The sequence below is a fragment of the Sciurus vulgaris genome (genome assembly GCF_902686455.1).
Source record: "Sciurus vulgaris genome assembly, chromosome: 1".
Lineage (NCBI taxonomy): Eukaryota > Metazoa > Chordata > Mammalia > Rodentia > Sciuridae > Sciurus > Sciurus vulgaris.
This window is the reverse complement of record NC_136461.1, coordinates 99,549,295-99,570,920: the sequence shown is the minus strand read 5'-3', so window position 1 is coordinate 99,570,920 and position 21,626 is coordinate 99,549,295.

The window sequence follows — 21,626 nt, the reverse complement described above, 5'->3', positions numbered from 1 at the left end:
AATTCTCTTCTATTCCCAGTTTTCTGAGAGATTTGATCATGAACAAATATTGTATTTTGTCAAATGTTTTTTCTGTACCTATTAATATGACCACATTATTTTGCCTTTTTAAAAACCATTTTAATGTGGTGAATTACATTAATTTTTAAAATATTAAACCAACCTTTTATTCCTGGAATAAACTTCATTTTGTTGGTGATGTATTTTTCTTTTTTATTATTTGGATTCAATCATTTTTTTTTTGTCTAGCTTGTACATCAATGCTCATAAAGCATATTGGCCTATCGTTTTATTTTCTGGTGATATCTTTGTCTGATTTTGGTATCAGGGCAATGCTGGCCTCCTAGAATAGGCTGACAGGCATTTTCTCTCCTGAAAAAGTTTGTGTAGAATTATTTCTTCCTTAAATATATATTAGCACTCATTAGTTTACCCATCTGGGCCTATAACACTCTTTGTGAGCAGGTTTTTAACAACAAATTTATTTTTAATGTAAGTATAGGAATATTGGGTTATTTATTTCTTCTTGTGTGGACTTTGGTAGTTTGTGTCTCTCTGGAAATTTATCCATTTTACTGAAATTGTCAAATTTATTAGTATAAAGTTGTCCATTAAATTTTCCTTTATTATCCTTTTAATGCCTGCAAAATTGAGAGTAATGTCTTTTCTTATTTCTGATATTGGTTATTTCTCTTTTTCTGGCTTGATACTTATCAATTTTATTGATCTTCTCAAAGAACTAGTATTGGTTTCATTGATTTTGCCTATTATTTTCTGTTTTAGTGATTTCTGCCCTAATGTTTATTATTTACTTTCTTCTGCTTATTTTGGGTTTTGTTTGCTCTTCTTTACCTAGTGTAAGTTAGACACTGTGGTCATTGATGGGAGAACTTTTTGAATATAGGCATATTATTCTATAAATTTCCCCTTAAGCACTGCTCAAGGGCCTATAGCAAATATCACTGCATTCAGGCTGTATTTTTTTAATTTTTCTATTTTGTATCTCTTAAAATTATTCTTAGTTATAATTCACTTCATCTTTGAAGGCTATTTTACTGGATATAAGTTCGCATTTGACTTTTTTTTTCCTAGTGCTTTTAATTTGTCATTCCACAATCTTGGGACCTCCATGTTTCTCAGGAGAAGTCAGCTTTAAATACCATTGTTCACCTCTGTGTGATAAGTCATTTTTCTCTTACTGTTATTAAAATTTTCTCTGTGTTTGAATATTATATGATCTCTTTGTGTCTACCCTGACTTGGATTTGTTGAATTTTTAAAATCTACATGTTAATGTTTTTCCATCAAATTTGAGCAGTTTCTGGTCATTTTCTTTTTCTTCAAATATTTTTGTGACTCATTCTCTTTTCCATCTGAGACTTTTCATTACACATATTTTGGTACATTTTTCATTGTCCGAAAGATATCATAAGCATATATCCAATATTTTTCATCTTTTTTCTCTTTATTCTTCATTTGGATCATTTCTATTAATCTACCCCCAAGTTTAACAATTCTTTTTTACTGATTCCTCAAATCTGCAGTTAAGTCTATCTAGTGAATTTTTCATTTCAGTTATTGTACTTTCCAGTTCTGGAATTTATGTGCAGTTCTTCTTCAGAGTTTCTATTTATTTATTTACATTCCTTATTGGTTGAGCCATTGTAATCATATTTTCCCTTAACTATTTAAACACATGTCAGTTCTTTACACATGTTTATAAGTAGCTGCTTTGGCTTATTTTTTCTGCTAAATCCAATATCTTGAACCACTGAAAAGTTTCTGAAGTGCTTTTCCCCCACTAGGTATTGAACACACTTTCCTATTCTGAATGTCTTATCATTTGTTGAAAATGGACATTTTTTAGATATTTGTAGCCACTCGAACCTCTAATTTTTTTCCTCTGAGGACTATTGTTGGTTTTCTGCTGTGTTTGGTTTTGGCTTTGGTTTTAGTTTTTGTGTCGCTTTTCTAAACTTAATCTATGGTTATGTCTCATTCTTGCAAGGTTCTGCTACTGCTGATGTCTCTATTCAGTTTTGTTTTGTTCTGTACAAATCATATCACAATAATAACCCTGAATGTTAATGGCCTAAACTCATTAATCAAAAGACATAGACTGGCAGATTGGATTAAAAAGAATGATCCAACAATATGCTGCCTTCAAGAGACTCATCTCATAGAAAAAGACATTGACAGACTAAAGGAGAAAGGATGGGGAAAAACATACCACACACATGGTCTCAGTATAAAAGCAGGGGTATCCATCCTCATATCAGATAAAGTGGACTTCAAACCTAAGTTAGTCAGAAGGGATAAAGAAGGATATTTCATACTGCTCCAGGGAACCATAAACCAGCAAGATATAACAATTTTAAATATTCATGCCCCAAACAATGGAGCATCTATGTACATCAAACAAACCCTTCTCAATTTTAAGAATCAAATAGACCAAAACACAATAATAGTGGGTGACTTTAACACATTGCTCTCACCACTGGCTAGATCCTTCAAACAAAAACTGAACAAAGAAACTATAGAACTAAATAATATAATTAATGATATAGACTTAACAGACATATATAGAGTATTTCATCCATCATCGAGCAAATATACTTTCTTTTCAGCAGCTTATGGATCCTTTGTCAAAACAGACAATATGCTATGCCACAAAGAAACCATTAGTAAATACAAAAAGCAGAGATACTACCTTGTATTGTATCAGAGCCCAATGGAATGCAATTAGAAATCAATGATAAAATAAAAAACAAAAACTACTCCTATACCTGGAGACTAAATAATATGCTATTGAATGATGCAATGATAACAGAAGATATCGGGGAAGAAATAAAAAAGATCTTAGAGGTAAACAAGAACAACAACACATCAAAATCTCTGGGACACTCTGAAAGCAGTACTAAGAGGAAAGTTCATTGCATTGAGCTCATACATTAAAAAAATAAAAAGTCAACAATTAAATGACCTAACATTACATCTCAAAGCCCTAGATAAAGAAGAATAGATCAACAACAAAAATAGTAGGAGACAGGAAATAATTAAAATCAGGGCTGAAATCAATGAAATTGAAGCAAGAGAAACAATTTAAAAAATTGACAAAACAAAAGTTGGTTCTTTGAAAAAGTAAACAAAATTGATAAACCTTAGCCACACTAATGAAGAGAAGGAGAGAAAAAACTCAAATTACTAGAATTCGTGATGAAAAAGGAAAGATCACGACAGACCCACTGTTGTGCTTTTTCTTATCATTAACTCTTTTAGCCTGGCTTTAAAAGAGTTGCCCCTCTTTTTCATAGCTTAGTGGTCAGCTGATGGTTGCTCAGAGATTGTCCTCAGGACTGGTTTGAGTAAGTCAGTCTTCCAGGAGTGGGTCAGGGAGCATGTTCAAAGCTCAGGAAGGTTTATAAGTCAGCTTTTGTTTCTATCAGGTCTTCCCACAGGAGTGAGCACCGCCTTCCAATCTGTCAAAGATCTGTGTAAAGAATATCTATTCCCTTAGTGGCTTTCTTATTTCCAGATTCCTGGGAATTTCTGTGTACTGTCCTGGTTGTTCCCTACTACAAACATCATCTCAACTTCAGGCAAGCTGGCTGTGGGCTTTCCCATTTGTTTTATATCAAGTTACTGCTTTTACTGAAAACCCGGTTGGAGATGGGTCTTTTATCTTCCTTTCCACATCAAGGAGCCTCCTCCATAGTGAAGCAGCTGGTGGCCGCCACCAGCCATAGCTCTAATTCACCCAAGGACACAGGGAAGCCAGCATCCTAACCAAGAACACTGCAGGCTCTCAAGTTCTTATCAGAATTTCAGCAATTCATCTTGAATAAACTTGTCAAGGTGCTATTTGCATTTGCTTAATTTGCCTAGAAACAATTTTTTGACAATTTTGTCTAGTCTTACATTGTTTTTTAATATGAGGATTTGTCAACCTCTCTGCTTTGCCATAGCTAGAAATTCTACCCCTTATCGTTGTTTTTAATGGAGTAATAATCAGACTATACATACAATCTTAAGCTCCAGAAACCCCTGTATTTTATTGAGCTAAGTCATTTTACTATCTGGGAAGGTTACAGTTAAAATTAGCCTACTAATTCATTTTGTTTGGAAAATTTCTTTTTTAATTAGCTAATCACCCAGCAAATGAGTGAGACTTAACCACACAGAGCAAGTCACGCAACAAAGCTAGTGTCTTTCCCAGAAATCTCCAGATATTCAGTATCTAAGGGGACAAGACTGAGGAGCTTTTGTGGTTTTCAAATTACAAAACACCTGAGGAAAAGTCACAGCTTTACTTTTGACAAGACTGACTCAGCAAAAGAGAAGGTCAAATGGTTTTACTTTGGACTGAATTCTCACACTTCAATGAGAGAGTAAAAACTCACACTGGCCTGAAGCAATGTTGGCCATTATAAACGTTCAGATGGCTAACAGTGGATAGACACCTTCATCGTTACATAATAAAATCAGTTTGTTTTGCAGTCAAAATGATCTAAAAACATAGGGCACTTGGGAAGGTTAGGGGATATTTAAAAGGAGCTTTCAGGCCAGGCATGGTGGGGCAACCCTGTAATCCCAGTGATTCCAGAGGCTAAGGCAGGGGGATCGCAAGTTCAAAGTCAGCCTCAGCAATTTATCAAGGCTCCAAGCAACTGAGCAAGACTGTCTTAAATCAAAAAGTAAAAACAAGGGACTGGGTATGTAGCTCAATAGTAAAGCACCTCTGGGTTCAATACCTAGTACTAGAGAAAAAAAAAAAAAAGAGCTTTCAGAATGAAAACAAACAAAAAGCATGAAATGTATAGAAGATGAGAGATCTGGGAGACTGACTTCACCCACAGCAAACACCAGCTTGACTCCATCCTTGTGTACACTCACACACTCGCCTACTCACTCAGGACTCTCTGTTGGTTAGACCAGCAGTTCATTGCCAGTACCCTGCCCCACCCTCTGACCTTGTGCTAAGTGAAGGCCCCAGTTCTCAGCCACAAAGTGTTGCCTATGAGAAGAGGTAATGGAAAAGACATTTCCCATGCCTGGGAGACACGGTTTGCTTACTGTGGTGGGGCTTTCACAGTGGGCCAAGACACAGCAAAAGACTGGGAAGGGACAGAGGTAGGGAGCAGTGAGTTCCTGAGAGCTGTGGTTTACTGGACACACCCAGGAACATGTAAGGTGACGTCTAAGACAATGACCAACACTGAGGGCTTTGGAGGCTAGCCTACCTGAACAAGGATCTCAGAAGGAGAGAGGATCTGGAAAGAGAGATGGGGATGTGTAAGGTTAGGAACATGGTAAAGATGAAATTCTGGGCGATCCAAGATGGCAGACTAGAGGGTGACTGCATCTCCAGTCGCTCCAGAACTCAGGATTCAAGAAGGGGAGGCATTGAGAGACTCAGACTAAAATAGAGCCACGGGGTGAGTCTCCCCTACCCGGTAAAGCGGTGTCCGGGCGGCAGGCCCGGATTCGGGTGGCTTATTAGAGTAGGGCAGAGCAGCTAGAGTCTTCCCCAGGCAGCCCTGCGCACTCCAACTGTAGGCTCCTCCCACAAGGCCAGATACTCCAGCATCTCGGAGCAGGCCCCCCAGTGAGAGCCTTTCTGCACAGACCAAGCTTCAAGTCCCTGAACCAGGGTGGCGAGTTCCTGCCCGCAGGTTGCTTCAAGGACCAGGACAGGGCACCCAGGACTTCCCCAAGCAGCCTGCAGCCCGGCCCCCTCTGGCGGGAAGCACCTTTCCAGGCTAGCTTCTGGGAACAGACCCCCCAGTGAGAGCCTTTCCACACAGAGCCAGCTCCAAGTCCTGGAACCAGTAGCGGGCTAGGGGCAGCTTTCCTTAGAAGCACTGCATTATCAAGTTACTCCAAGACTTCAGGCTACTGAAGGCAGGAAGGTGATACACTAGAAATCTACAGGGACAATATAAGCCAATAGAAGAATTCTGCAATATCACAAAGTCCCACTGACATCTGACCAATATGAGAAAACAAGGGAAGAAAATGTCCCAAACAAACCTAGATACTATATCAATAAAACCCAATGACAGCACAGCAGAAGAAATGTCAGAAAGGGAGTTCAGAATGTACATAATTAAAACAATCAGGGAAGCAAACGAGGAGTTGAAAGAGCAAATGCAGGCATGGAAGGAGGAGATGAAAGAGCAAATGCAGGCATTAAATGATCGCACCAATCAACAGTTAAAGGAGCAAATACGGGAAGCAAGAGATAATTTCAATAAAGAGTTAGAGATATTGAAATCCTTGAAATGAAGGAAACAATAAACCAAGTTAAAAACTCCATAGAAAGCATAACCAATAGGATAGAACACCTAGAAGACAGAACCTCAGATATTGAAGGCAAAATATTTAATCTTGAAAACAAAGTTGACCAAACAGAAAAGATGGTAAGAAATCATGAACAGAATCTACAAGAATTATGGGATATCATGAAAAGGCCAAATTTAAGAATTATTGGGATTGAAGAACGCTTAGAGAAACAAACCAAAGGAGTGAACAATCTATTCAATTAAATAATATCAGAAAATTTCCCAAATCTGAAGAATGAAATGGAAAACCAAGTACAAGAGGCTTATAGGACTCCAAATATACAAAATTACAACAGACCCACACCAAGGCACACTATTATGAAAATATCTCACATACAAAATAAAGACAGAATTTTAAAGGCCGTGAGAGAAAAGAATCAAATTACATTCAGGGGGAAACCAGTAAGAATATCAGCAGATTTTTTAATCCAGACCCTAAAAGCTAGAAGGGCCTGGAACAACATTTACCAAGCCCTGAAAGAAAATGGATGCCAACCAAGAATCTTATACCCAGCAAAACTTACTTTCAGATTTGACGATGAAATAAGATCCTTCCATGATAAACAAAAGCTAAAGGAATTTCAAAAAAAGAAAGCCGGCATTGCAGAACATTCTCAGCAAAATATTCCATGAGGAAGAGATGAAAAACAACAATGCAAATCAGCAACGGGAGGAACTAGCCTAAAGGAATAGCCAAATAAAGGGGAAACCAAATCATGTCAAAAAACAAAAATGAGTCAAATGACTGGGAATACAAATCATATCACAATAATAACCCTGAATGTTAATGGCCTGAACTCATCAATCAAAAGACATAGACTGGCAGAATGGATTAAAAAGAAAAATCCAACAATTTGCTGCCTGCAAGAGACTCATCTCATAGAAAGAGATACCCATAGACTAAAGGTGAAAGGATGGGAAAAAACATACCATGCACATGGACACAGCAAAAAAGCTGGAGTATCCATCCTCATTTCAGATAATGTGGACTTCAAGCCAAAACTAGTCAGAAGGGATAAAGAAGGACATTTCATACTGCTTAAGGGAAGCATAAATCAGCAAGACATAACAATCATAAATATCTATGCCCCGAACATTGGCTCATCCATGTACGTCAAACAAATCCTTCTCAATTCCAGAAATCAAATAGACTACAACACAATAATACTAGGCGATTTTAACACACCTCTCTCACTGCTGGATAGATCGTCCAAACAAAAATTGAATAAAGAAACCATAGATCTCAATAACACAATCAACAACTTAGACTTAACCGACTTATATAGAATACACCATCCAACAAAGAACGAATACACTTTCTTCTCAGCAGCACATGGATCCTTCTCTAAAATAGACCATGTCTTATGCCACAAAGCTACTGTTAGCAAATACAAGAAGATAGAGATACTACCTTGTACTCTATCAGACCATAATGGATTGAAATTAGAAATAAATGACAGAATAAAAAACAGAAACTTCTCCAATACCTGGAGATTAAATAATACACTATTATATGATGAATGGATAACAGAAGACATCAGGAGGGAAATAAAAAAATTTTTAGAAGTAAACGAGAACAAAGACACATCATATCAAAATCTCTGGGACACTATGAAAGCAGTACTTAGAAGAAGATTTATTTCATGGGGCACATTCAACAAAAGAAGTAGAGATCAACAAATAAATGACTTAACACTACAGCTCAAAGCCCTAGAAAAAGAAGAGCAGACCAACACCAAAAGAAGTAGAAGACAGGAAATAGTTAAACTCAGAGCCAAAATCAACGAAATTGAAACAAAAGAAACAATCGGAAAAATTAACAAAATAAATAGTTGGTTCTTTGAAAAAATAAACAAAATTGATAAACCCTTAGCCACACTAACAAAGAGAAAGAGGGAGAAAACTCAAATTACTAAAATTCAGAATGAACAAGGAAATATCACAACAGACACGATTGAAATACAAAACATAATTAGAAGCTATTTTGAAAATCTATACTCCAACCAAACAGAAAACCTTGAAGACATCAACAAGTTTCTAGAGACATATGAATTACCTAAACTGAACGAGGAGGACATACACAACTTAAATAAATCAATTTCAAGCAATGAAATAGAAGAGGTCATCAAAAGCCTACCAACAAAGAAAAGTCCGGGACCAGATGGGTTCTCAGCCGAGTTCTACAAAACCTTTAAAGAAGAGCTCATTCCAATACTTGTCAAAGTATTCCATAAAATAGAAGAGGAAGGAACCCTCCCAAACTCATTCTATGAAGCCAATATCACACTGATACCTAAACCAGACAGAGACTCATCAAGGAAAGAAAATTTCAGACCAATATCCTTAATGAACATCAACGCAAAAATTCTCAACAAAATTTTAGCAAATCGCATACAAAAATATATTTAAAAGATAGTGCACCACGATCAAGTGGGTTTTATCCCAGGGATGCAAGGTTGGTTCAACATCCGGAAATCAATAAATGTCATTCACCATATTAACAGACTAAAAGTTAAGAATCACATGATTATTTCAATAGATGCAGAAAAAGCATCTATTGAAATACAGCATCCCTTCATGCTCAAAACACTAGAGAAAATTGGGGTAGTGGGAACATTCCTTAACATTGTAAAGGCCACCTACGCTAAGCCCATGGCCAATATCATTCTAAATGGTGAAAAACTGAAAGCATTCCCCCTAAAAACTGGAAAAAGACAGGGATGCCCTCTTTCACCACTTCTATTCAATATCGTTCTTGAGACTCTAGCCAGAGCAATTAGACAAACCAAAGAAATTAAAGGGATACGAATTGGAAGAGGAACTCAAACTATCCCTGTTCACTGATGGCATGATTATATATTTAGAGGAACCTGGAAATTCCACCAGAAAACTCTTAGAACTCATAAGTGAATTCAGTAAAGTAGCAGGTTACAAGATCAATGCTCATAAATCCAATGCATTTTTATACATAAGTGATGAATCTTCAGAAAGAGAAATTAGGAAAATTACCCCATTCATAATAGCATTGAAAAAAATAAAATACTTGGGAATCAATCTCACAAAAGAGGTGAAAGACCTCTACAATAAGAAGTACAGAACACTAAAGAAAGAAATTAAAGATAACCTTAGAAGATGGAAAGATCTCCCATGTTCTTGGATAGGCAGATTAATATTGTCAAAATGGCCATACTACCAAAAGTGCTATACAGATTCAATGCAATTCCAATAAAAATCCCAATGGTGTCCCTTACAGAAATAGAGCAAGCAATTATGAAATTCATCTGGAAGAATAAGAAACCCAGAATAGCTAAAGCAATTCTCAGTAGAAAGAGCGAAGCAGGGGGTATTGCAATACCAGATCTTCAACTCTATTACAAAGCAATAGTAACAAAAATGGCATGGTATTGGTACCAAAATAGACAGGTAGATCAATGGTACAGAATAGAGGACATGGACACAAACCCAAATAAATACAATTTTCTCTTACTAGACAAAGGTTCCAAAAATATGCAATGGAGAAAAGATAGCCTCTTCAACAAATGGTGCTGGGAAAACTGGAAATCCATATGCAACAGAATGAAACTAAATCCCTATCTCTCACCCTGCACAAAACTCAACTCAAAATGGATCAAGGACCTCGGAATCAGACCAGAGACCCTGCATCCTATAGAAGAAAAAGTAGGTCCAAACCTTCAACTTATTGGCTTAGGATCAGACTTCCTTAACAGGACTCCCATAGCACAAGAAATAAAAGCTAGAATCAACCACTGGGATAGATTCAAAATAAAAAGCTTTCTCTCAGCAAAGGAAACTATCAGTAATGTGAAGAGAGAGCCTACAGAGTGGGAGAGTATCTTTGCTACTCATACTTCAGATAGAGTGCTAATTTCCAGAATATATAAAGAACTCAAAAAACTCTACACCAAGAATACAAATAATCCAATCAACAAATGGGCTAAGGAAATGAACAGACACTTCACAGAAGACGTACAAGCAATCAACAGATATATGAAAACATGTTCAACATCTCTAGTAATAAGAGAAATGCAAATCAAAACTACCCTAAGATTCCATCTCACCCCCATTAGAATGGCGATTATCAAGAACACAAGCAACAATAGGTGTTGGCGAGGATGTGGGGAAAAAGGTACACTCATACATTGCTGGTGGGGTTGCAAATTAGTGCAGCCACTCTGGAAAGCAGTATGGAGATTCCTCAGAAAGCTTGGAATGGAACCACCATTTGACCCAACTATCCCACTTCTTGGCCTATACCCAAAGGACTTAAAATCAGCATACTACAGAGATACAGCCACATCAATGTTCATAGCTGCTCAATTCAATATAGCCAGATTGTGGAACCAACCTAGATGCCCTTCAGTTGATGAATGGATAAAGAAACTGTGGCATATATATACAATGGAATATTACTCCGCCATGAAGAATGATAAAATTTCGGCATTTGCAGGCAAATGGATGAAATTGGAGGATATCATGCTAAGTGAGATAAGCCAATCTCAAAAAACTAAAGGACAAATGATCTTGCAGATACGCGGATGAGGACATATAAGGGGGGGTAGGAGGGGTTAGCGTTAGGGTTAGGGTTAGGTTTAGGGTAAGGGATAAGGAGGGTGGTAAGAATGGAGGAAGGAAGGACTGTATAGAGGGAAAAGAGGGGTGGGAGGGGTGGGGGGAAGGGAAAAAATAACAGAATGAATCAAACAAGATTGCCCTATGTAAATTTATGATTTTTAATAAAAATAAATAAATTTTTTTAAAAAAGATGAAATTCCGTTTGTGGACTGTCTGATAGGACCCTTCTGACCCTCGATATGCCTCAATTTAGTGCCTCATCTCCCCCGACCCACCCACCCACCTACTCTCCCTCTCCTTCTCTCATTAAGTCACTCTGCCCTCAGCAAGCTGCACATTCGCAGTTGCAGTTGACAGTCACATATGATTTCACAGTACATAAAGCAATGGCCCCTGGATTCTGTCCTACTCATCCCGGAGAGCCTGGCAATACTGCTCAGGGAGGGCTCAGAGGGGTTTGTCAGGCAGATGTATGTTACTTAACCTCACTGAAGTTCCTAGAGTCTGTATTTTTAGATTAGGGAAGGAAGGGTGTTGTAAGAGATGTGACCTCAAGTGACAGGAGGTGCTGGGTTTGGGGCTTTTCAAATAGGTGGGAAAACTCATTTTTAAACTCTCAAAATCTCACCTGTCCTTTTTTTACAATAAGCTCTCAGGACCTGGTTTGGGAGCTATGCAGGAAGCCGGGTGCTGCTGATGCAGAAACCACGGAAGGCGTCTCTGCAGATCCCACCTCCCCCGTGCTGCGTGGGTGGAGGACCGCTAGCCCTCCCAGGTTGCTGCAGCCGCAGCCCGAACCGCAGTGCGCGGGCGCCGCCGCGTGTGGCTCCCTCTGGTGGCCAGTGGCCGCGCATGCATCTGGTCTTTGAAGAGCTGATTTTCACCTGCTCTGCGCCAGATCCAGCCTCCTTTTCAGAGAATCAGCTATTGATACCCTGGGAAGATTTCACACCCAAGACAAGAGCTCACAGCCAGGATACGATTACCTTTCGGTTGTTAGACGCTTCCTATGTCAGGCACAGAGTTAAGACAGGTCACCTGTATTTATCGGGCTTCTTATGCAGAGACCATAAAGGAAGGGAGGGACTCATGAGTGTGTGGGTTGAGTTTCCCAGGAGTGGGAATAGATGATGCATAAGCTGTGGTGGGGATGCGTTTTGCTAGGGTTGGGGACCAACAAGGAGGCAGCTGGCCCAGGACCAGTGAACATGAGGATGGTGGTTGGAAATGAGGTCAGAAAGGTATCCAGGGACAGATGGTAGAGAGCCTTCTAGGCCACAGAAGGACTTTTGCTGTAGTTCTGAGGGCATAAACAGGCATTGAATTTTGAGCAAAGATGAGATACGACCTGATTTCCCCCCCCCCCAATGGTTCTGGTTTCAAGAGGCATAAGTAGGAGAAAGGAGGCCTGGGAGGAGCCCAGGAAAGGACAAGTGTTTATACCAGACTTGGTGTGGGGGGTGGCTGGGCGTGGGGGCGTGTTTGCTGTCTTGGGGAGGAAACCACTATTTGGTTTTGACCATGCCAAGCTTGAGCTGCCTATTAGGCTCCAAGTTCTGGGTCATGTACACCTGAGCAGGGCCTTCCCCCCTGGAGCCTACCTGTGTTTCTGTCATGACTTTCCTGATTTCTTTCCATCTTAAGGCCAAAGCTTCCCCATCCTACCTCCAAAGGAAATCCCACTCAAAGCAATTCCAAAAAGAAAGGCTAGAGGGAATTGGTGATTTCCCAGGGCCACAGGCCAGGTCATTGACAAAGTAGGAGGAAGTCAGGATTCCAAGCTCCTTGGACTCTCCAGAGAGGAATTAGAAGAGGAGGAAAAAGTCTTTTCTTACCAGTTGACACGATGTTCTCCATGACCCTGGGCCTGTCCTACTATGGAGTGTGCAGTCCCATGCAAGGAGGTAGGACTCCACTTGCAGGGCAGAGTGAGTCTTGAGTCCTCCCTGGGTCTGCCAGCTGCCCAGCAAAGAGCCAGACACCCATGGCATCCCAGCACCTAGCCCCAGCACCTGACCACCCGTAGGACCACCTCTCCACCAGTCAGCGATTTCTTGAGGGCAGGAGCCTACCTTATCTCCTTCCTCCCCTCAGCCTCTACCTGCTGCTCAGGGGTCTTTCCACCTCCCAACCCTGCTCAACATGCCCCCATCTTCCCCTCCATAGGGCCCACATCTGGAGGTACATCCTTATCTTTAGACCACAGTTCTCTCTGCCAGAGAATGAGAAGGACAAGTTACTTTGGATAAAGCTCAATGAAGCTTTGTCACATTTTTAGGAACTATTTTTAACTCTACAGATGCTAATACTTTTTTTATCCCTGCCTGAAGTAAGAGCCCTGATCCTGATGTAGTATAAACATTAGCCCTAAGTAGGGAGAGAGTGACGTTCAGCCCTGTCACATGCCACTGTGCTGAGAAGGCAGGGAGGGGCACACCCTCTCCCTTCCTCATGGTGGTGAGTGCTCTAAAGACTTCCTCCTGCACCCTCCTGCCTTCTGTCATTCTGGAGGGCCTCATTCTTCTCCATGTTTCAAGTGCCCTTCCATGATGATGGCTCCCGAGTCTCCATCCCCAGCCCCCAGCCTCCCTCCTGAGCATCACGCCAACATCACCATCCACCTAGTCACAATGGACAGGCCTGTTATGGTGGCCCCACAGACTCCACATCTGCCAGAACTGCTGAACCGTGTGAGTGTCACTCCCCAACACAAACAGGAGCACACACAGGCACACACACGTAGGTACCGCCCTTCTGACTCCTCACTTGGCAAAGGGACGCCCCTATCTGCTCTCCTCTCACTGATCACTGACCCCCAGTGACATCCTCCCACTATCCTCCTGATGAAGCTTTTCTCTTTACCACCATCTCAGCCCCATCCCTTCCACCCTTCATTTGCGAGTCTGTGTTCAGACCCCTGACAGCTCTCTCATCAGGTGGAGCAGCCTCCTTCTTACTCCTTTCCTGCCTCTGCTTTCTGATCCATTCATTACACTATGCTTTCATTACAAACTTCATTATTAATTACACACATCTCTTAAATTATCTTTGTAAAACACAGGTTGGATCCTGTCATCCTCCTACTGAAAATCCTCAGTGGTTTCCTATCACCTACAAGGTAAGTCCAAATTCCTCAGCATGACCTCAGGCCTGTCTCAGTCTTCTTCTGAAAGACCTCTCCTGCCTCACCCTGTCTACTCCACTCTTAGAGTTTCAGTGTTCCTGAGCCAAAGGAGGCTACTTCTGTGCTCCGTTCCTATTGTCCCCTTGCCTTGGAATTCACTAACTCACTTAAGCATTTATTTTGAAATATGAATTGAGCACCCAGAGAGTCCCAGGCACTGGAGATACAGGAGACAGCAAGATCCTCCAACTCTCTCCTCATGGAATTTGTGGTTCTATAGGTAGGGGAATAAAACAATAAAATACACAACAAGTCGGCAGGTAGAGATATATAATGTGAACAGAAATGCAGTATGATAAGGTGCAGAGTAATGAGCACATGTGAGATAGTCTGATCTGGAGAACCCCATCTGCAAACAGTGAATGAATGAATGAATGAATAAGTGAATGGACGGTGCTCGCATCAACATCCCCTCGAACATTCTGCTCCCCATTAACACTCTCAAATGCCCATCCTTTATAAAGACTCCTTTTCATGTGTACTTTTGTATTCTCTTCTCCAATTTAAGTCAGTTTGTTCTGCTTTGGGTTAGAGAAAATTGTTGGCAACTCTGCTTCCCTATCCAAATCTATAAATTCAACTAATATTTGTGAGCCCTGCCTATGTGCCAGGCTCTGTATGCCCCATAGTACTGGGTTCAGTGCCTGGCTTGGTGCACAGGACAGACCATAACTGCTTACTAGCCTCATGGCCACCTGCTGACTAGCTATGTGGCCATAGGCAAGTAACTTGACTCTGCTAAGCATTTCTTTCTTTGTTCAATGGGAACAATAAAAGTACCTACCTCTGTTACATATTACACTTCTTACCTAGGGTTGGAGAGAGGAGTTTCATTTAGACTCGTTTTTGTCAGTCCTTTCACTGCTGTGACTCAAAGACCCAACCAGCACAATTATAGAGGAGAAAAGGTTTATTTGAGGGCTCACAGTTTCAGAGGTTTCAGTCCATAGAAGGCTGGCTCCATTCCTCAGGGCTTGAGGTGAGGCAGAGGGAAGCAGCTCCCATGGTGATCAGTAAGCAGAGAGAGACTCCACTTTCCAGATACAAAATATATACCCCATAGCCACATCCCCAATGAACCACTTCCTCCAGCCTCACTTCACCTGCCTCCAGTTACCACTCAGTAAATCCCATCAGGGATTATTCTTTGATTAGATTAAGGCTATGACCCAATCATTTCTCCTCCAAATCTTCTTGCACTGTCTTACATGTGGGGAATGCCACATCTTAACCATAACAACCCTTATCCCCAGATTCTTAGGAGCCATGCTACCTTCTCTGTGATCTAACTCTGGGGTCCCACCTTTCTTAGAGAGTGGAGAGGGTGCCGCTGGAGGGGAAAGGAAGTGGTTTGCAATCCACTTGAAATGGCTCCACTGTCTGACTTTCAGCCCACTCCACTGTCGCCCCAGTGACCCTGCTGTGCTGCCCCAACAACCATGACCTTGATCATGACCAGATGAGCCAAAAGGGAAGGCCAGATGGCAGTTGCATGCTCAGCCTTCATCATCCCAGAAAGCAAAGCCTGGGGATGGGGCTGCAGACACCCCTGCCTCTTCAGGGAAACTCGGGGATCTGTGAATTAACCAAGTCCTGGCTTGACTCTAGTGGCCAGAGGTCAGAGAAGAGAGGAAGCCCTTTGGAGTATGCAAGACTTAAATCTTTGTTCGCCCTAGGCCCAGATACCCATGAGAAGTCCTTCACCACATCCTCAAGGCAGGAAGAAATTCAGATTTCTCTTTTTCTACATCAATGTGGTATTGCTTTCCCCTTCCGCTATCCAGTTGCTGATTTTGTTGTCACTTCCCTGCACCTCCGCAACGAGGCCACTGGGTGGCACTGTGGGATGATCCTGGAATTTCAGGTGCAAAGCAGGCAGTGAGTGCAGAGTAGAGGGAAGCTTGAGGCTCTCTGTCAGGAGCCTTCTGACCCGCATCCCTCCTCCTAGCTGTCCCTCTTTGCCCCCAGGCTCTCTCCCACTCCTAGATCATCTTCCCTCCACTTTCCAGGCGCACCTTGGCTCTGCAACACAGGAAAGTTGCCAAGATGGTTCAGCCCCCTTCTCCATCTCTATCTTTTCCCTCTCCCTGCTTCAAAGATAGGTCAGAGTCTGAATCTCTCCAAAACCCCAGATCCAATTTCCCTCAACAAGACCTGCTGCCTCTACACTCTAGAGCTCCTTCCATTCAGCAAAAAAGGCACTTGTTTTCTGATACTTCTCTATCTAGTCTTTCTCACAGCTACCTCTACCCCCTTCATATTCTGAGGAGGGCATACCCATGTGCTTAGTGGAAATCAGACCCTGTCCTTCGGGCCTCCTTTGGGGGGGTCTTGCTCCACTAAACGTGGAGTCAGTTGTTTTCTTCATGCCTTACCCAACCCCTCTCTGCAGCTCAGGCCTGTTTCCTCCCTGCGGGGCCTCAGAACTGAAGCTCCCCTGAACTCCCCTTGTAGCAACCCTTGGTAGACTCAGGAGAACTTCATTAAGATGTGCTGAGCATCAGTTTTGCATTGTTCTGAATTTTTATCAGAATCATTTTCAAAGTGATCTCGTATTTCCAAAAGTCCTTCCCACTTAAAAAATAAATAAATAAACAAATAAATAAATAAAAAGGCAGTGAATTTCAATGGGGAACTGCTGAGGTGGGGCTCAGAGAGGCCTCAAATCCCAGCTCTGCCTATTTCTAGAACCATGTGACCTTGAGCAGGTCACACAACCTCTCTTGATTTCAATATCTTTAAGCAGAACAGTTATAGTACAGAGAAAAAAAGATGCTAATGGAAATTAAGTGAGGTATGCCCATTGCCTGCTTGGGGTTCCCCACTAGGAGAGCAAGTGAGGCTGAAAAACTCATCACAGAGCAAGAAAGGGTCATACACATCATGTAGCCCAGGTTTCCCATTTTACAGGTCAGGAAATTGAGGCCCAAAGAGGACAAGTGACTTACCCAAGGTCACATACCTCACAGTCCCCTAGGTAGTAGCAGAGTTGGGGGCTGGCCCTGTGGCAGCTCAAGGTGCTTCAGAAGCAAGGGTCTTCCACAGACACCAAGTCTAGGTGAGGCAAGGCAAGGGGAGATGGTTAAGCTGTGGGGCACCACAGAGTTCAGGCATTTGCTGGAGTTCTCTGGTTCACAAACACTACCATGTTAGCTGCTCTGTGCCTGGCGGGGACCAGACATGGGGCTGCAAATCTAGAAGACTTGGCCTTGCCCTTGGGCTACTCCCCACTATAGAAGATAGCATGAGATTGAGAAAGGTGAAGAAGGAAGAAGAGAGCTGATAAGAACGCCTGGGGGTATGGTCTGGATAGCTGGGAGAATGGTAATGTCTCTCAGCACAGGGACGTGGAGCCCAGGAGATTCCTGAGCAGAAGGCAGAGAATTCAGGGAGCCAGCTGGCCGGGAAAAGGGCTGGGAAACAGCTGAGCTGCCTGAAGCACAGTCCCAAAGAACGGGTCAGGAGACATTTACTCTGGACTTTGCCCTGCCTCGGTCAGATGGTCACGAGATGGAGTGGGTACCACTGGGAGCGACTGGGAGTCCATATTGACAGGAGTCATCCACGAGGCTTCTGTAGAGCAGGAACTGTCTCCAGTAGGGGCGGAAGGCTGGAGCCTGTAGAGTTGCCTTCCCCAACCTCCTGCCACCCCGGGCTGTCCACGTGGGCCACCACAACCTCAGAAAGAACCTTGAATCAGAAAAGCCAGGGGACAGTGACTGAGCTTGTTCAGGCATCATTCTCCACAGGCCGCTGAAATCACAGGTGGCCCGAGGGGAGGTGACCGGAACACAGAAGGCATCTGCCATAACGGCTCATCGTGATGCACCCGACTTCCCAGTGGAGAAGACAGCAGCAAAGCTCAGAGGACAGTGCCACCAGTGGTTGACCTTCCTGTTCGTGTGGCCTGAACCCTGATCCAGGTTTTGGTCTTCCAGTCACAGGGTAAAACTGTACCGTTGAGGAAACGGATCACAGAGTTAAAACTTGGCAGACCCAGGATCCGGCCCTAGAACCTGCTGGTACCCACTGCGCTCCGACTGCTATTCTGTATAGCCCGTGTGGGAGCCTGGGGGTCAGCTTAGAAGGAGGGAACCCGACTGTGGGACCAAAGACAACAGAGTGACCGACACAGCATCTGTGCAAAGTGTGCAGGAGGGCCTGCCCTCTTCAGCCATTCCTGAACAGAGTCTTTTATTTGGCCAGTATTTCCCTCAGTGGGATGAATGAGTAGCCAACTCAGGACAGGAGCCAAGGGTCAGGCTCCACAGCAGAGCCCCTGGAGGCAGCAGGAGTTAATCTAGAAAGCTTCCTGCAGGAGGCTGACCTGGACTTCTAAGTTAAGTAGCAGATTTCTGAGGTCGGTGGGGCGCCAGAATGGTGGCTGTTCCACTTCCAAGGGAAGCTCTCCGATGCCAGGGGTGGTGCAGGCTGGCAGGGCACGGCCACCACAGCAGCAGCAGCGTGATCTCCACGGTGGACTCCTCCACACCATCCGGGGCTTTTTCTTCTTCAGGCATGTTCATGTGTATTATCCTCTTTGTTCCTAACAAACGAGATTTGAATACATGCAACAATGAGCTTCAGTTCCCATCCTTCTGTCCTCCTTCTCCCTCTTTGCACCTTATGAGCAAGGAGTGTGGGTGGAGAGAATGTTATCCTTTCTAATTCACAAGTGAACTGCTACACAGAGAGGTCTAGTGAATATCCTAGGGTCACACAGCTCAGCATGCTAAAACCGAAACCCAGCACACAATCCTAATCAGATGACTGCCTTGTACTTCCCTTTCATCTCACTGAGTGGTGCTTAGCCCAGGGCATGCAAATGTGAGAAGCATTAAAAGAGTTGCTCTGGGAACCAGCACAGATCAGAGACTCTGGGTCCAGAATCTTGCACCGCTACCTTGAGTCCCAGAGTTAATGTATAAACAGCTAAGCACCAACACTAGTACTGGCCCCTTCTAAAACAGGTCTCCTGTCAAGCAAGACTCCCTTCAGAAGATCCACACGGATGTGCCCTGGGGGTCTTCAAGATCTTCTGGACTGAATTCATGTTCCTGAGACTAACAATTTAGCCCAGAGGCCTGAGACTCAGCTAACAAAATGGCTTGGTGACTTGCAGTATCTTCATCTGTAAAATAGAGACAAAGACAACTTTCCTTCTGGCCGATGGCAAACATTAGACCAAATGCCCTGTGCAAGGTCATCAATTTGGTGCTCCTCTGCCCTGTCTCCCGGTGGGCTAAAGAGGTTATGCCATCACCCAGCAGAGTCAGCATCAAGCAGGAGTGGTAGTCAGGCCAGGAAGGACAGCTAGTCCCCTGGGAGTGACACCTGAGGAAGAATCTGTAGTCTTAATGGGTTCATAAGTGATGGGAGGAACTGAGAGGTCCTCCTTCCTGTGCCTGTGTGAGTGCAGGTGTGTGTGTACATACCATCATAAACTCTTACCTTTTCCACATTTTTGTTGATGCATTATAGTTGTACATAATGGTAGGAGTCATTGTTACATATTGGTACATGTACACAATATAACAATATAATTTAGACAATATCACTCCCCAGTATGTCCCCTTTCCCTCCCCTCCTCCCTCCACCAGCTCCCCTTCCTCTGCTCTACTGATCTCCCTTAGATTTTCAAGCTGATCCTCCCCACCTTGCTTTTCCTTTTTCCTCTCTAGCTTCCACATATGAGAGGAAACATACAACCCTTGACTGCCTGAGATAAACTCTTCTTTTAAATAATTGCAGTTACCCACCACTCACTGCAGTGGGCACCACAGCCCTTCCCTCCATGGAAGGAAGGCCCTCCCGGAGTAAGGAACCAGACTAAAGTCCAAGGGAGTGGTCTTTGGGGGTTTTCTCCCTAACCCAGGGAAATGATAGAGAGACCCTTGGTTCTTTTGGAGCCAAAAATTAGAAATGGTGACCTCTATAGGACTAGAATGGTAGTGCAGGGATGGAAAACGTGCTGGCTTAGCCCACCCATGAAGCCAGCAGGCTGTCCTCTCCTTATAATTAATCCTTAAAATCTACCCTGTGAAGTAGCTTTGCTCTCTCATTAGAGAGTTTAGGAAACTGAGGCTCAGAGAGTGTCAATAACCTGCTTAAGTTCTCATAGCTAGCAAAGGTCAATGCTGGGCATGGGCTTACCATTTCACTACCATTTTCCGTGCTGCCAAAGCAAGAAACTGGAAGAGGTACCTTTAAAGGAAGGAGCCAGATATGCTCCTAAACAACAGTTATTATGGTTCTTTTCTTTCCCCTCCTCCTTCATCTCTCCTCCTCCTCCCCCTCCTTCCCCTCCTCTTCCTTCTCCTTCTTCTTTCATTAACTTCTTTTTCACTGTAATTCACACTTAGGTCAGACTTTAAAGGGGAAAAGGAGGACGACATACCCCTAAGGCTAGTCAGGAGGTAGTAACAGATGCCAAAGAGAGAGATGAAATTCCGGGCTGCTCATCCCACATGAAGCAGGGTGCTGCAGGGATTAAGAGTGCAAGCCCTTTGGAGTCAAAAGACCTGATTTGAGTCTTAGCGTCAACATTTCTTGGCCTTGGACAGATTACTTTCCCTCTCTCTGCCTCAATTTCCTTCCCTATGAAATGGCAATGATGTAGACACCATGTCACAGAGCCATGAGGATTCAGAGTTGCAATAGGTTAGAGGCACTTACCATGTGATAAGCACGTGTCAAAAATGAGAACAATGATTAATTCTCCCTCAAGGGCTTTCCTATGTCCATATCTTCTGTTAAACAAAGACAGCAAAGAAAATATATAGGCATGATCAAATGTATAAAACTGTTGTAATTTAATGGAGATGAGAACCCAGAGTGGTCAGTAGGAGAAAGAGAGACCCTCAGCACTGGTCAGGGGAGGCTTCCAGAAGGAACACAGAGCAGGGCTCTGCAGGATGTATTTGTGAAGCAACTAGAAATACCTAAGACCTCAGGGAAGGAAGGTGGGAAGCAGAGAGACTGAGCAGCAGGGACCAGGTGATCAAACACATAAAGAAACATAAGTTGGAGGCTAGGAAGCCAGGCTTATGTAGAGAGTGCCACAGGGTCACAGAGCAAAGAAATCATCGTTTATTGAGTGGTGGATGCTAAACTCTTTACATACAACAATTTAACCCCATTACACCCTGAGAGGTAGCTTCATTTTGGAATCAGCTTACCTAGTAACTGGTAAAGATTTAAGTCTGGGTCTGGCTGGCTCCAAAATGGCCAAACCATATTCTGACTAGACCTTGACAGCCCATCCTCAAGGAATCCCAAACTAAATCGGATCTGCCTAAAGTCATCCATCATCTTCCAGGTACACCAAGGTCACTACCCTCCCAGATCATCCCCTACATCCCCTACTGAGCTCTAGACAGACCTCAGTCTAAACCTCACAGACTACCTTGATGAAATGCCAGAATCCCACTTAGCCTGACATTCTGGGTTCTCAGAGCTTCCATCATGAGGTGCAGATATAGGGAGGGAATTATGTGAGCAGGGAGGAGC